Below are 14,917 nucleotides of genomic sequence, written 5' to 3' on the forward strand. Positions count from 1 at the left end.
TTGTTAGAGACCAAATTTTAGACTTATTGTTTGTATGAAAAAATGCCATATGTGAAAAAAAAACTATGAACAAAACCACAAGTGTTAAACACATGATTGTGAATCATCAGAGCATGACCATTATGGACTGGACCTAATATCACAGTTTTGCTTTCACATAGATGAAGACCTTAAAAATACCCTTGGAAAAAGATCACATTGCTTGGTTGAGGCATATTTATGCATTAGAAATGTTATAAAAAATCAATTGAAAATCCTTAATGCATAAAACTATTTGTAAATTTTCAGGGGTAATCTCTGGAACTGGCCTTTGGATGCACAAGTGAAGACTTGAAGCTGTAATTACAGATTAAGCTTATTCTTTAAATTATTGTCTTCGATGGTTAAAAGCATATAAACGCCACACAAGTAAAAGAAAACAATCTTACAAAAGTGGGGTAATTTTTTTGGACACTTAAATTTGTTTTATCAGATAAATATTAATATATCATCACAATATGGCAAAGTTGTAGGGGTATAAATAATCATGTTAGTCACATCGGTTGAAATATGATGTATTTATCTTCATTAAAGCTACAGTGTGTAATAATTACAGGGATATAAAGTCAGAAATTGAATATATTATACATAACTATGTTATTTATCATCACCTATGAGCTCAGCCTTTTAACCATAATATTTGCGTTGCCTTAGAATTCGTTATTTATAATTACATAGGAGCGGGTCTCGCAGCCATGGAGGCTGACATCTTTGCGCTACGGCAAGCGCAGAGGCAACAAACTAGCGATTGCGAGATCTCCCATTACGCTCGAAAGTAACTACGGCAAGTTGAGAGAGATTAACTGAGACGGTACTGAACAGTAGATGGCAGTATTATGCCTGAGAAGCGTTTAGTCTGCCTAAAACCAAAGAAGAAGAAGAAGCAGGTATACGGCGCTTCAGTAACAAGAAAGGTAAACAAGGCGGCAGGCGTGAGTGACTTTGCAAACTGTTTGGCCAAACATCAGACGAATGGAGGATCATGCCTACTCTGTATCACAACGAAAAGCGGCGGACACCGAACCCCCGTCATCTAAGAAGCGGAAACACGACGAGAATAAACGCAAGCGTGACAAAAAACACGGATCAACATTGGCACGGCATTTACACGATGGAAGTCACTGATGGAGGAAAAAGGTTTTCAAAGTGACGCTCAAGTCGCCAGTTTTCTGTTGGACAGGTAATTAATCCTACACACACAATTGTCTTTTTATACACGTAATACCCCACCCCCACATCCCGTTTCAACCAAACTATTCTCAAGATGTCTGGTAGCTTTACCTAGATAAGGCCACAGCTTCATAAAATTACCACAGCTGATAGTGGCGTGTGTGAGTGTGAGAGAGACAGATATATGAAGCTGCATATTAGCGAGCTACGGATATATACCTCGGTTACTTCTCTCCGGCTCCTTTGGAGATCTTCAAGCCTTTCCTCCTCTCCTCTAGTCACCCCGCTTTCACCTCTCTCTCGCCTGGCCCTGGCTTCACGCCCACCCCAGCCTCTCTGCCCTCTTCCTCTCCCTCTTCCTCGCCTTTTAACCCCCGTGAAACAAACAAGACTTGGACTCTGTAAACGGGGAATATATATTCTTCCAGCGAACACAATCTCGCTGTTAAACTAATGACTACAATTACTTCTTCTGTTTATATCACCATGCAAAGCAGCTCACCAAAACGTCACAACGATGTAGAAAAAATAACGGGTATATTTATTATCTTAAGTCTACATGAAATCTATACCCTACACAGACTAATGAAATACTATCTGTAAAATTATCTATGTAAACAAACCTCATCACTTGAGAAGGTAGGTGATGCGGACGTCGTGGAAGACATTTTGTCCCGTAACGCTCGCCGTACAGTTGGGGGGGAGAAACGGTGGGGGGGAGATGTTCATGTTGCTGCGGTCTGCAGTCTGAGCGCTAGATGTCGCTGAAAATTACACACTGTAGCTTTAAGTAAATTGTAAAAAATTAAAAGTTATAGGATTTGGCTGATTTATAAAATCTTTCAAGTTAAATAGTTTTGTTTTAATAATTTCACTCTAGCAAGCATGTTTAGTTATAGCAATGTTTAATTTTCTTTTTTTTTTTATTAAAACTGTTTAGGAAAACAAAGTTAGAACTTGTATGCTTTAGGATTGAAACACTGGATTCATTCATCTTTGTTCCAGAGTTTTTCATTCTATCCAGCCAACTGAGTAATGTTTTCTTTCTTTATTACAAAAGAGGTGTTTAGTAAAAGCTACAAAAACAGAACATCTGCAGCTATTAACTTCGACAATGAGAGCTACTACTTTTAGGAAAGGAAATGCATGTTACTCAAAGATTATTACCTGAGGTCTTGAGTAGTAAAAGTGGCAATTAACGCCTCTTGGGCTGGTGCAGTCAATGTTACAAGGTGAGTGACATGAGGCAGACCATGCCTATAACAGGTGGAAGCAAAGGTCAGAAGGTAGCAGGTCTCTGGAAAAGGCCATTTAACAGATAAAGCAAGAAAGGAAATTTAATTTTGCCTCCTGTTCACTGTTAATGTATAATGGCTACCTGCACAGAAGCAAAAAGGAAATCCTTCAGGACCCGATATCTGGAAAATGGCAGCAGCCTCAGAGCCCAAGGCACTATCCATCTAAGGGGAACAGCCATTGCTTGATAAAAACAGTTGTGCCCTAAAATTTTAACTTTCTACTGATTTGCATGTGTAAGTCAGTGGTGACCTTCCACCATATTTATGTTGCTGCACTAATAGAACAGAACGTCCAAACACAGTTGGATGCTAATAGCAAATATGTTTTATCCTGAACCCCATTTGATCTTCTACTGCATTAGCATCTAAAATATCCATCCATCCATTAACTGGCACGCTTGTCCCGAGTGGGGTCGCGAGGGGTACTGGTTCCTATCTCCAGCAGTCAATGGGCGAGAGGCGGGGTACCCCCTGGACAGGTCGCCAGTCCATGGCGCATCTAAAATATATAAAACTGTATTCTAGTATTGAAAACTGAAGTGCTAAAACATTATGTAAATCTGATTTAAGCTTAAACTCTGCTTGTAACAGAAAAAGTTTGTTTTTTTAATTTTAGCATCAGGATCACCATAGATTGACATTACCAGAAAAAAAAAATCACAAAGTTTAACCTGTTCACATCAAGACTTACAACACATTACACTAACCGTAGATTCTTAAAAACACAGAAACATTTTTTGGAGATGTTAATCTTAAATTTTTGCATATCAAATGAATAAGAAAGGGCTTTCCAAAGGTGCAGAGGCCACCAGAATGGGACTGAACTGCTGATGGTGTATTCTCATGTCAAATTATTCTAAATCCCTTTACCCCTAAGGAGTAAATGTAATGGCTAATGTACTAGTATTGGATGAACATCAATGTTGTTAGGATTTGAAAAAGTAATACAACTTCCAGCAATCTGCCTGCCCAAAGCAGGAATCATCACAGTCAATAGACAGTTTCAGTGAATTTGAAAGCTCTTCAACGAGTGCTCTTGAGAGTTGTGTGCAGTATGACTCCAGTGTCCAATAAGCAAGCTGAAGTGCTGTTTTCATAGAAAGGGAAAGAGAGGAGTATATGTCACCATATACAATAAGATGACATATTCTAAGGGGTGGAATACCCCTCTGGATATGGAGGGGTATTTTTTCTTTTCCAATAACCTCTTAACTAAAAATGTTTACTCCTCCAAACATGAAGCATATTTTATCCTCATTAGAAAAATAAAAATGGAAGACATTAGTTGAAATACTACTTTTATTTTTTTGCTTTTAGGTTTTTACTAATAAAGCTTAAAAAAGTGTCCATGTCGTGCCATAGACTAAATCAGCTGCCTGATAGTTTTCTCCCTGTCTGTTTATCCTTGGTGTCCAACAAACTTAGCCAACTCAGTCAGATCACCTTTTAGTCACGACAGTTTTGAATTTGACTGACAGACTGAACAGAACTTCTCCCCTCTCCTCCCCCCATCTCCCTCGCTACTGAGCATCTCTTGTCATCAGTTTTTGCCTTGTTGAACCAGCGGCTTAGTCAACGTGTCATGACTGGCAGCGGAGGGAAAATAAACAGCCCTGGATTATGATAATTGGTCAGTTAACTTCAGTCCAAGTGAAGCAGTAAAGACACGACCAATTAATCAAGTGTTCTTCTGAAACCTTTTATAAAAAAAGCACAACAATAAATCCTCTTAGCACATGGGAATAATTTTCCTTGATTAAAAACAGAAATAAATACAGCCCTACAGGTATGACAACAAAACTGCTATGGCCTTTACACTCAGTTCATCCCACAGACCAGACTTTTCCAGCTTAGTTGGAGGTAACTATTTTACTGCAGCCTGACCTGCATTTATTATCTTGACTTTAAGAACCATTTTGAGATAAATAAAAGAATGTCTAATGTGATATAAATCTTAATTTAAATACTTTTTAGTCTGACATAGTTCACACTTCACAATACTTAAAGTAAAGGGAACCTTTCGTGCATATAAATATTTATTTTTGAGTTTACATTCTTGCAACTAATTATGATGTGCTTAAAAATACAGCAAAATCGTACTGTTAAAACACATTTGCTTTTTTGCTTTCTATAAAAAGAGAAAACATGCAGAAGGAAAAAAAGTGCACCAAAAACAGGAATGACAGCAGCCTTAATAGTATTGGCAAGGAAAATCCATTTGAGGGAGATTCCTATGTTCACTGGAGTAAAGAGGCACAGATCATCAGCCAATACAGTCATCTATCAAGGAAATGTTGAAAACTTCTTGCATCCTATGTTGATGCAGATACTGAATTTATTTTCCAACAGGACGTGGAAGCTGCACATACTGCAGAAGGTAGCGAAAGCTGGTTAAAAGACCATGGCATTTTTATGGTTAGTTGGCAAACAAACTGTCCTGAACCCCATAGAGAGTCTGCAGAGAATTGCCAAGAGAAAGATGGGAAAACAACAGACCTAACAAGGCAGATAACCTACTGGCTGCAAGCAAAGGTTTCATTCACACAACATGTGTTGATACTCAATTTAAAATTTTCACTGCAGGCTCAAACTGGAATTCAACCAGACTTTTGCTCAGTTTTTTCGATGTTTCAACATCTATCTGGGATGCTTTTTCAATTGTGTTGGCTTGCACCAAAGCAACCTGTAGTTGGAACACTGATACATTTAAGCACATTCCAAGTCATCCCCTGTTGTTCCACATTGTTGGAGTATGAGCTATTTGATTATCCTTTTAAATGATAATGGGAGTCTTATGTATTTTCTGTGGAATGAGTTCCATGACTGAATTGTAAATGCTTGGAAGCTGAAAATGCAATCCTCTCTGTTCGTTGATGTTTTTTTTCTCTAAACAAAGATGGCTTCATTCACCCCTCTTTCAAACCATCTGTCCTCATTCGAAAATCATGTTGGTCTTCAAAGGGGTGTCTTTTGCTCTTTAGGTGCAAATGCAAAGCCGAATCTTGCCCAGACTGTCCTATGCTGTCTCATGTTTGTGTAGTTGTTGCTTGGGTTTTCCAATTTATGAGGCTGTACAGTCCCCACTGTATGGATTGCATACAGGCATTTTTTTTTTTTTTTTTGCTGATATACACCTTTATTTTATTTTCTTTGTATGGTTGTTTATACTACTATTTAAATAACGGCAGACCTTTGTCTGAATGGTTCACCTCCCAGAGGTGGGTTGCTCTGAGCTTGAGAAAAAGAAAGGAGAGAAATAAAAGTACAGTATTTAGTGACTATTACTTCTGTAGAGAGGTGTGGCTTGACATGTAGTGAGAGCCATGGCAATAATGTAGACATGATGAAGACTTTAGATGCTTTCATAACAATTGAATATGCATCTGGCTTTTTTTAGGGATGAAAAGATTGAACCATTAAGACTTGAAGAGAAAAGTAAGATATAGGTCACTTATAGGCAACAACATTAGAAAATATGACCCCTATTTTATCATTTTATCTAATCTTCCCCATGCTTAGCCTTATTGATGCTGAGCAAAGAATTTAACATACTTTTCTGAAGTCTGGGATTTCTGTTTCCTATAATATTTTCTAATTATGTTATGTTGTGTTCGAGACATTCATTATTTGTCATTATAATTGAAATGACAAGGTCAAATGCTTGACATATCTCACTCTAACAGTAACTAGTCTGTATAATATTTATCAGCTTTATTTCCTGAAATAATTGAAAAAGTTGAACTTTTAGAAAACAGAGAAATTTTTATTAACATGTGCATATTAAAAGGTTGGATCTTTCATAGTTTTTCAGTGGATCATATAGCAACAGCACTTGAATGAAACAGGAAAGTATTTTAAGGCTGTTCACACATCTTTATCATGAATTGTTAGTAAATTGCATAAGGCTGTTCATAGCTAAATCCAGGCTGCACCTTGATGATGTGTCAAATCTAATTTATTTCCAAGTGTCCCCATTTTTTGCAAGCCTGTTTATTTCGCCTCCTAAAATGTACATTTGTAATAAAAGTGTGAATAAACATCAATCACAAATGATTTATACAATTTAAAGCATTTTACTTCTGGGAAAACATTTGTTTGTAAAAGTCTATAAGCACAGAATTGTACAAAAACATGAACAATCACAGAATCTGTTTAGCACTTGACAAAATTTAGGAAACAAAACTGTTTTAAGATCAGTTAACAAATTGTTTGCCCACCCAGAAGAGAGAACTAAATAGTTCTGAGGTGCATTGTGATAGTTTCATCTGTCTGCTTGGTAAATGCTTGTCACTTTGTTAAGTTACTCACTTCTGTCTCACTTATACCCCCACCTTTCCCTCACTTTCTAATTTCTCAATCAACCCCCCTTCCTTCTTAGGTACAATTAAAGAGAAAAAGCCTCTGTGTCGTTAAACCGCACTCAGACAGACCGGGGAGCTGCTCTGAATAACCTTCTCTCACTGACTCCATTTCTCTTCAGAATGACCTGTGCTACTGGCGCTGGGCTAGTTTAGTGCGGACTTTGGGAGGAGACAGACTGTAATCTCAGCCATAATCCATTTTAATCAACAATAACACTCTACATCCAGTCCCAGGGCGAGGCTGCAGAGCCACGCCGAGCCCCAGATTTACATCTCAGTGAGGCAGCGCTGAAATATGGCTTTGATTTATTCAGGTTTTATTTGGCACAAATTGTCTGAGTTACAGATCACATGATTCAGCCTTTTCCCTCTGGAAATCCATAGAAAGTCTTTTTCAGTTGTGCTTAATTGCAAAAGGGTGATGTCACAGGAACATTTTTGTCATTATAGTGTACTTTAGGATTTAGTGGTAGATAGTCTGTAAAATTACTTAAAAATAGTCTAAAATGTATCCTAATCTTATGTAAGATGAGGAAATTGTGCCGATCAAATGGGATTGTAAAAATAAGTCTCAGTCTTCTAGACAATATTTGTACAATAGATTTTAAGGGAATGTTTAATAAAGTTGACATGAGATTCTGTTAAAAATGTAGTATTTTTTTACAAACCTAATTCAGATAAACCTCTTGTCATTTTCATTCAGCATAGATCAAAATTAGTTAGTCTTAGTGCCAGAGTCTAATAAGGCTAGTCCATATGAAGTCCAGACTAAAGAGGACTTCAACCACTTAAAAAAACAAAACAAATCCAGTTGTTTTTACAGGAGAAAAAAAAATTGCTGTTTTTCCAGTTTGTATTTTAGAAACCTTTAATGAAATGGAGGCAGACAGTTGCAAATTACAACTGATTAGGCTTATGGTCTGACAGAAAAGCAAAAATAAACAAAACATTTTATTGGTTTAAATGGAAAGACACTACAGCCCTTTTAGTCATATTGACTGCTTGAATTGCTTTAAACTGCAGCCACTTCAACACACCTCCAGTCACAAATGCACCTAACGTCTAACATAGAGAAACACATTGGCAGAATCTTTAAAAAACAAAAAACAAAACAACAACATAAAATGCTGTGAATTTATCAGGTAGGAATTGTTTAAAGCTTTTAACTTTAAAATGGGGGACCAGCTAATTTGTTGATAACAAGAGACTCATCGACTGCAGAAACGATAATTTCCTCTCTATAATCTTTTAACAGATTCTCACTTTGAAGGCGGTTCAGTCACCTTTATACCATGATTATAAAAAAACAACAACCAGAAACTATATTTTTGCGTTAAAATAGTTTATGCAAAAGGATTTATACTAATACTTTACTTAATCTTTTTTGAACATCAGAATAAACTGAGCAGCTGCTGTTGTTGTCCATAGACATCTGCTGCCTGTGGAACCAGCTAATTATGATTTTTAAAATCATATTTCATATTTCTTCATAAATTTTGTGGAAGATTTTATATACACCACCAACCCTGGATTTATGTTTAGTATTATTGTGTTATTAGCACAACTTTTCATTACTTCTAATAGCTTCTATTGGGGGATTTTGTCAATTTCTTTGAATATCTTTACACCTTGCTGAGTAGTTTTGATGGAAATAACTTATTAGGCATGGAATAGCCAAGCATATTTACTAACTGTAACATGTTATATTTTATTCTTGACTTGGCCATCCAGCAAATGTATCTGGATATAATTTAGTCCCATCGTTTTTTCTGACACCTCAACTGGAAGATTCTGAAACAAGAATAGCAGCCAAGGTAAAATGTTCATTTTAATTATTTCTATTCTTGATGACAAACTATATATGGAATTAGATTCCATATATCCAAATCCGTCTTTGTTGTAAATGTAATATGATCACAATTTAAAGACTCCCCCCATTTATAATAATAATAATAATAATAATAATAATAATAATAATAATAATAATAATAATAATAATAATTATTATTATTATTATTATTATTATTTATTTCTACATTTTTACCTTATGCTTATGTCAGCCATTATTCCCCATAGTTTTTAATAGATTTTCATTAAACAGGAGCTTAGGTGCTAAAAATATTGTTCTTGTTTCAATAACTGAGTTGCTATTTTACATTTATGTCTTTTAAATAGATTTATGTTTTTATTTTAGAAACATAGATAATGCAACAGCTGTATGAAACCAATAGGCCAGTCAAAAGGGCAGCTAATTGATTATGAGAAATATAACCTTTCCAACTGGTTTAGTACTCATCGTTCTTACTTTGACATGTTGACTGTATTTTCAAGCCTGGCACAGCATGACTCTGTCAACAGTACACAGCTAATAACACTTTCTGGGGTTCTACTTTACGCCAATCTCCCTCTTACAAGCAGCTTCTTTGTCCACCAGGCCTCCTTCAAGTGACAAGATTTGTTAATATCACTGGCTTGATTGAATATGATAATTACTGTATTCAACCCCCGACCCCCTCCCTTTATCACCTCCCTGTGTCCAAACCTTGCAACTAAATTTGAATTGCGCTCTTTGTCCTCTTGTAATCCAAGTCATGAAGTCAGGATCATGGCTGCCAGGAGTTTACTGTTTGCTTTGGAAACAGATCAAAGCACAGGAGTAGGTGGAGATGGGCTGGGTAGCGTAGGAGGGAATGGGGTTGAATGTAGGATAGTAGAAGTGATACAGCATCTTATGGTACACTGTGGCTTTGTGTTTAAACTTTAAGTTTTGGAAATGATGTCCCTCTCTGAGGGACAGGATCAGTTTCCCTTCCACCTCTGCCTTGTCATCAACATAACAAGAAACCCTTCATCTGAAAAGCTCTGCATGTGTCCCAACACGATCCAAATCTCTTGAGTTACTACTGGACTGCAAAAGGGTTTGTTTGTTTTTGCATATATGGCAGAGATCATTGGAAACAGAATCAGAGCACAGTGCAATAATGTAACAGGCTTCCATAAACCAATGAGGCTGCTGCAAACTAACTAATAACTCCAGTTAATGATGCAGGTGAAAAGTTCTCCTTCACAAACTTGGCATACCTTTTTTTTTGGTATTTGAAAAAAAATGCTTCAAAATTTAAGGACTGGATTTAAATAAGAGTTTAAACTTTAGACTTTAAAACTTAGTGTGGGTTTTACACCCACCTTAATACCATATAAAATAATGCCAATATTATCAGTGGTGTTCTATTAAAGCTTTCATTTTTGGCTTTCATCAGAAAAAAGATAAAAGTTTCCATTACTGTAGAGGGAATGAAGAGATTCAATTTTTTTTTTGTGGAGAAATATATAAAGCTGTCAAAGATTAGTTGTGGACTTTAAAAGTTGAGGTCTTAGACTGCAGAGTAAAAACAATTGTTGAGAAAAAGCCATTAGAAGTCCTGTTTACATTTTTTAAACGAATGAAGGGGGACAAAAAAAAATCTTTATTATGACTTTCTTGTCAGATGAGTTCATAACTGAACTTTTGTAGCCTTGTCTAAAACCGGACCAATCACAGTGCACGGTTCCCATAATGCAACAGCCCATTTCTGTAAATATTACAGTTTAACTTTGCTGCTGCAGCGGAGATTTAATACTGCCTTTTGTTAGGTCTTGAAAGGAGCTGGTTATATATAAACACAAAATAGTTATCTTATTGGTTCCAGTGACTCTGTTAGTCCTACCTTTAAAATAGCTTCTTTCCAGACTGTGTCCACAACTTAAGTTATTCTGGCAAGAACATTTGTATTATACTGGAATGATTTTATTTTTGTAAGTTGGTTACAGTTGAGAGGAAAATCCTGATAGAAAACCTGTTAAGAGTCTAAAAATGTTGCGACACAAATACACCTAATAGAACTTTAATGACCTGAAACATACAGCCAAACTAACAATGGAGTGGCTTAAATAAAAATTTAAAATCATTGGAAATATGGATCCAAATTGATTTGCAAATCTGTGCCAAGACTGAGAAAATGATGTCCAAGATACATCTACACAGTTGATAGAGATACACCACAAAGAAGTGCAGATCTAAGTGCTGTGAATATGGCGTCATGCAATGCTAATTTTATAGGTCAAATACATGAATACACTCAAGCTTTTGAGATATATATATATATATATATATATATATATATATATATATATATATATATATACATATATATAAAAAGAGCAAAACCACTTGCAATAGATGACTGCTTAGTGTTTATCAGATAAAAACCCTATCAAAGTTTAAAATGTGTGGTTGTGATATAGGAACATGTGAAAAAGGTTACTATATGTATAATGCATAGTTAATTTATATTCCTTTTAGTTTTATTTTTGAACAATCATTTGTAATAATTCTAGAGTTGAATTCAAATTTACTGGACAAGGCAATTTATCACTGTTAGAGTCCAAGCTCATGTAAACTTCATTCAGAAAAGAAAAAAAAAAACCTCCATGTTTTGACAGGCTCTTTGGAGGCAGGCATGGCTGAAGCAGGGATGGCCACTGTAGGGGGCCTTCTAGCACACAAGACTTATGTCCCGGGGCCCTCTCACTTTCAGGTGTAAAACCCCTCAGCATGCACAGCAGGACTAACATTGCTTGGGACTTGTAGCGCCACAGTGTCTGCAGCAGTCTCTGTTACTGAAATAGGGTCAAACCTAACACCAAGATGTGCTTAGAAGGTCTGAATATTTAACAGATTTGCATCTCATCCTTTCTTCCCACAATGAAAACAAAATGGCTGTAAAAAAAATCTTTAAAGTTGTAAAACAGTTCTACTCAGTGAATCAGATGCACTGAGTAGACAAGCATGACACAATATAAATCAGTTTAGAAATCCTAACCAAGGGTGGAGACAGCATGAATCTTTTTCTTTATATGTAGTGCCTCAAACTCCAAGTTAAAGGTTTCAAATTTACTACCATGTAAGATTTTTTTCGGTGGGGTCTAGATGGTGCCCTCCCTGGTATAAAATTCACCAGATGATCAACTGATGATTCCGCTCTAGCCGTTTCAGTGGCATTTTCTTCCTGTTCAGCAGCACAGAGGATATCAAAACCACACATTTCTTTGGCTCCTAAGATTCCATGTCTGGGAAGAGACCCCTGGGGTTCCAATCTCTGCTTCTTCCTGCTATTTCCAGGTCAAAGGAGAAATCTAGTTGCTGAGGTATTTCCCACAACAGCTCCTCTGGATTCACATTAAAAGGATGAAGAATTATATGCCGGATCTCACATGAAACGCAAATATATTAAAAGGTGTTGATACATTTGCAGAAGATTCCCCTGATAGCTAAATTGATAGCAATCATGCATAGAAGAAATCGGCAAAAATGTCAAATGACACAAATGAAAAATAATGCACTGCAAACAGCTTTAGGTTAATGTTAAATTAAGTGTTTTCCAGCATCTTATGTAAAGTATGTAACTTTACAGATTCAATAGATTTTAAATTAAAAAAATATTATTTTGAATGCGAATCACTTTACTTAATCTTAGAGTATTTTTTTCTGCCACCTCATTAGTGTCATGGCTGATTTCCTCTTATGTATTGAGTCCGGGTCTCTTTGCAAGATCCTTGCGGCATGGAAGCGGATCTGTCGGGTAGAGTGATGATGATGGAAGCGGTTTGACACATGTGTACTCTTACAGTGAAACTGCATGCATAATGCATGCAGCCCTAACAAAACATCCACTGCTGGGGTGTTATCTGGTGTGCGACTCAGCTCTTTTCCTGAGTGGGACGCTGTATCACATTCCTGGAGGCCTTGCCTCCCCCGCTGTTAGATACTCACAAGCTGCAGGCAAGTACACACAAACATATGTATACCCAGCTACATACTCAGGCTGAAGTTTCTTGGCTGATTTGGCATCTAGGTGTTTATATTTTACAGCTATATCTGTGGTCTATTTCTCCCTCTAATGTTCTGCAGCTATAAATAAAAATTCAACAGTGACAGGCTAATATAAACCTTTATTACAATCTAATCCACGTTTTTGTTTTCCTGAGTGGACTTGGAAGAAGGATGTCAACTCACAAAACTAGTTTTAAGCAGCTAACATTCTGTCATCAGAACCTCTTATAAAACTCAGGGCTCAGGCAGTCTGTTCACCAAAGGTTGAGAGTTTTTAAGGCTTCAGCTGAAAGGGAAACATACCCATGGTGCTTTCTAAGGCCCATTTAACCGGCTTTTTACACTCTGTGTGCATTATATGACCGACTTGTGGTTTTAGCCAACCGTTGAGCTCGCCTGAAAATGAACCCCTGACTGTGAGGAGCTGACTTATGTCTGTGTGTTTACATCTGTCATGAAAAGGCCAGACTCAGCACCATAACTGAGGCTCCTCAGCTTGTGTAAAAGTTATGATATTTCTCTCAAGCAAAGAAGTACCTTAGGACCAGTTTTTTTTTTTTTGATAGAGTCAAAGAGAATATATGAGAAAACTAAGCAATAGTATATAAAGCACTGAACATATACTGGTAATTCTCTATAAAAATATAGATTTATCAATGTGGCTAAGCTAGAATAGCTGAGTTTTGTAGAAAGTTTAGAAATTTGGTTCGATTCAGTTGTTTTTTGTTTCCTTATATATATAATTGTATTTCTTATAATCATAGCATTGGAACGTTTATATGAAATCTTAGGAATGACAAATTATTATTTATTTCAATATTGTGCTTGTGCTTATAAAATGTTTTATAATATGATGCATTGTAATTATAAAAACAAAAAACAAAAAACATTTTATCATAAATATATCAGTAAACAATTTTAAGTCCTTTGGAAATATTAATTGCAGTTGTAATTAGCAAAAAAGTTGTAATTAGCCCTGAAATGTAAGAATGTACTGTTATTATCTAGACAGCTCCTGATGGCTGTTTAATTCAATTATTCTATCTTTTTTTTTGTAACTATAATTGTAATTTCAATCAGAGGTTTTCATTCTCTTAAATTATTCAAATTTATTCATATTTAAATTACAACTAAGTCAGTGCAATCTAACTGTGCTTTCCTATAAAGTTTCTCTATATACTGAAATGTGATATTTAAACCAACTAGCCTAAACTGAGTGAACTTCCTTGTCTTTAACTCCAATAAACTTTACAACACGTTATCTAACAAAATACATTTTATTCACTAAACCTCACATCCTCTTCTCTGGCTTCTGGAGGTATACAGTTTATGAAGAGAAGAAAGATTTTTCCTGTTGGTGGCAGCAGTTAAACAGATGGTGATGAGGATGAGAGGATGGACTTAATAGTGGTAGAGTAGAAGTGTATTATCACTTTATTTGACCGGCTCTACTTAAACTAAGAACTAACTATGGAAAAGTAGGACAAAGCTCATCTGTACAAGCTGCTGTGGCAGCAGCAGCACTAGAACAGCAACAGCATCCTTTCAATCAGAAAGCACCATCACTTGCAAAAAGTTATTTTTTTGTTTTCTACATATTAAGAGTATAACTTGATTTTTGGGGACTGAGAAGTATTTTTAAACTTTCAAATGTATTGTGTGGAGAACTCATAGCAACATCAACTCTTGTTTAGTGTGCAATACACATAAGGGACGTGTGCTAAGGGTTTCATCCAGCAACATGTAAAACAGTGTGAGTTGATATGATGTGCAGAGGACATAGGAGCTTTTTTTTATTTACAATTGATTGTGAAAGGTAATACAGTGTGCAGGTTCAGGCTTACGGCTGCTTATTTTTTATGGAGCTGCCAAGAAAAGCAGACAGAAATGAGAGTAAAAGCCAGATTTTTTTTTTTTCAGTCAAGGAGCCAAAGCAGTATCTGAATAAAGAATAAACATAGGGGACCTCCAAACCCACAGGTCTCCACCTCAACCAATTCCCACCCACCAAATATACCACCATCACTGAACAACTTGCATTCACTTCTGTTCACAAACATTCTCTTTCCCACCAACGGTTTGTTTTAGAAATCCTCACCTAGGGGAAAAAACACAACCTGGAGATGTTTTATGTTATGATTTCATATTTATCAATCATTTACCAATTCAGCAAGACA

The sequence above is a fragment of the Cyprinodon tularosa genome, unplaced genomic scaffold, assembly GCF_016077235.1.
Source record: "Cyprinodon tularosa strain WSP-4 unplaced genomic scaffold, ASM1607723v1 ctg131, whole genome shotgun sequence".
Lineage (NCBI taxonomy): Eukaryota > Metazoa > Chordata > Actinopteri > Cyprinodontiformes > Cyprinodontidae > Cyprinodon > Cyprinodon tularosa.